The sequence below is a fragment of the Octopus bimaculoides genome, chromosome 11, assembly GCF_001194135.2.
Source record: "Octopus bimaculoides isolate UCB-OBI-ISO-001 chromosome 11, ASM119413v2, whole genome shotgun sequence".
NCBI lineage: Eukaryota > Metazoa > Mollusca > Cephalopoda > Octopoda > Octopodidae > Octopus > Octopus bimaculoides.
In genome coordinates this window covers 2,198,339-2,201,324 of record NC_068991.1, presented here as the reverse complement: position 1 = coordinate 2,201,324, position 2,986 = coordinate 2,198,339, and positions in this window count along the sequence as shown.

Genomic DNA, 2,986 nt, shown 5'->3' with positions numbered 1-2,986 from the left:
TTCTTCATTTTTCACTTTTTTTTTCGGAATGTTTGGGGGCGAAATACGTAGAAAAGTATTGAGTACTTCTTTAATTAAAAAGCAATGAATAAAAGTTAGGTGGTATTTTTAATTCTGTGACCTTATCCTGTCTTGGGTAAAGCGCGTGCACACCCCCTAATCCTAACTACCACTAACCCCTAACAAGTGTGCAACTGTCGGGTCCCTCGTAACATTGGTGAAAGTACATTCCTGCCCTCTGTTATCGTCCCACGAATGCCCGTTTCTGGCATATAATAATGTAATCGGTATGCGTACGCACTACGACCGGATGTTTTGGGATCTAGACCCTAAAGGTCGCCGGATGTTTTAAACCCTTTCGGTCATTGCATCCCACGCCTTTTTTAAAAAGCTTTCAAGCCACTTCACAGAACGCACTGTAGAATTCCTCTCATCCTAGACTTCATTAGTTATTGAAAATGTGTACCCCACTTGAAGAAGTGTTAAACCAGCTTGCTCCCCAGAGAATAATGGACTTCCTAAAGACGAACGGCATTGTTGCTAATAGCAAAACCTGTGTTTGCACACATGAAATGTGCCTGAAAAAGTCTGCGAGATCAATTGATGGATTTACCTGGCGATGTTCCAACTGTAAAAAAGCGATTTCTCTGAGAAAAAATACTTTTATGGAAAATTCAAAGTTACCTCTATGCAAAATGTTTAATACTGTATTCCATTTTGTGTTTGAAGTGCCTGTTTCTACTGCTGCCTTTTTCACCGGCCTCGACAACAAAACCGCTATCCAGTGGTACGAGTTTTGTCGAGAAGTGTGTTCGGCGAAGATACTTCAAGACAAAGCTCCGCTCGGCGGTCCGGGTCACGAAGTTGAGGTCGATGAGAGTTTGTTTTTCAAAAGGAAGAACGTCGATCGGATAGGCCATCAAACGTTGGTGGTCGTGTGTTATGATAACACTACAGAGAGGTTTCTGACACCGCATACCTGACAGGAGCACAGCAACACTGGAGTCTGTGATAAGGGAAAATGTATTGCCGGGTTCTGTGATTTATACTGATCTTTGGGCCAGCTATGAAAACTTGCATCAACTTGGATATATTCACCGGACGATGACCCATTCAAATAATCACATTAAGGCCTATTGGTCGAGAATAAAACGACGGGTCAGGTTCATCAGCGAATCCTCGGGTGATATGAAATGGTCCCGCGTGGACGAATACATGTAGCGAGAAATGTATGATTTTACAGCAAGGAATAAATTCCAGAATTTCCATACATTTCTAAAACACATTGCCGAGGTTTATCCCCAGTAAATGCCAAGGGTATGTTACATGTAATTTCATTATTTTCACTTATTTTTTTCCCGTTGTGTGGGTGTCAGGTGTGTGTTAGAGATTTCGGTTCTTCGGAGTCCTCCATCACCTAATTGAAATGCCTCTTTTGTGCCTTTTTCTTTTCTTTTTTCAACTTCCGTAGCCGAAAAAGTGGGTTTCGGGGGAGGGGGGTAGTGATGGTCTGCCATTTATTTTAACAGCCTACTTTTCTATTAGTAAATGTTTTCTTACACGCACACGCACACACAGCGCCTCGCTTGATTCATGGACGTTAAAAATTTATATTACAATTTTTCTGCTTATATCCCAGCAAATGGCCCACGTGTGTGTTCTGGGTACTATTCAAGAAGAGTGGTCCCGGTGCGTACGTCTGCGCTAAACGACTTTCTTGCGCGAATGTGCTTATACGCAAAACATGTATCAGAGTTTTTATTTATTTTTTTTTTTAATGTACCCCGTCTTACTCTTAAAGCGCTGTTTTACGTTCTTCCAGGGTATATTTTGGTGTCACATCTATTTCAGTATCCCATTGTACGACGCACTCCAACAATCAGAACATATAGTCGTCCCTGGTTTGATAAATTCTTTGATAAGTGGTAGAAGAGTTTCAGAAGAACGGTCAGGTACAAAGACTAAAAACTTATTTCTAACCTCTCTATCCCATCCTCCGTTGTATTGGCGCTAGGTAGTCGTAGGATCGACTAGTCACGACTCGCAGGCTGTTTTTTTTTTTTTTTTTCACGGGTGAAGATCTTTTTATTGACCGCACAGCCATTCATTCACATATGTTTAGGGAGAGAAACAAAAGATTTGCCACTTTTCTCTTTCTATTCTGAGAGATGTGAAGTGTTTGTTAATTGTGTAACTATATATACCACTTGGATGTCATTAAACATTGCTGGCCACTTATGAACGATGGCACCCCACTGGCCAGGTGATCGGGCGAACACCACCCCCTCAATCAGAAGGGTACTCGTTTAGTGTTACCCATTTACAGGTGAGTGGACTGGAGCAATATGCAATCCAGAGTTTTGCTCAGGAACACATGACACTCGGTTTGGGAATTGAAACCACAATCTAGTGCAACACCTTAACCACCAGGCCATGTGCACGGCCGGGTAGATAAACTTGAACTTGCTGTTAATAAAAAAAAAATGGAAGAATACCACCCCCCCATGAATAAATAGCTTCTGTTTATATTTGTATTAAATTTTTTGCTTAATTTTTCCCCCCCTTCTCTACAGATTCTGTTGCATGGTATGTTTGTGTCCAAGACTTAGGATGGTCTATGGGAAATGTCAACACAAATTTTGTGTGGATTGTCTTTATAATAATAAAGATAATTGTCTTCGAATTATGTCCTGTCCACTATGTAACCAAACTGGCCAGTTTCCAGAAAAAAAGTAAGTACACTACTTTGTACTTTTTCAAATAAAGCTTTTAATGAAACAAAAGATGTGAAGTCGATTTGTAAGAAAGGACAGTAAAGAGTGTTTTTATTGCAGGCTGTAATATTTTGAAACCATCTCATTTGTGTTTTAGACCCATTATCCCTGATGATAATATTGAAATCCAAAAGTGTCTTGGGATTGTGGAATGTCCAAATGAAGGCTGTAACTATGAAATGTGGAGCTGGGATCAAGAGCAACACTTCAAG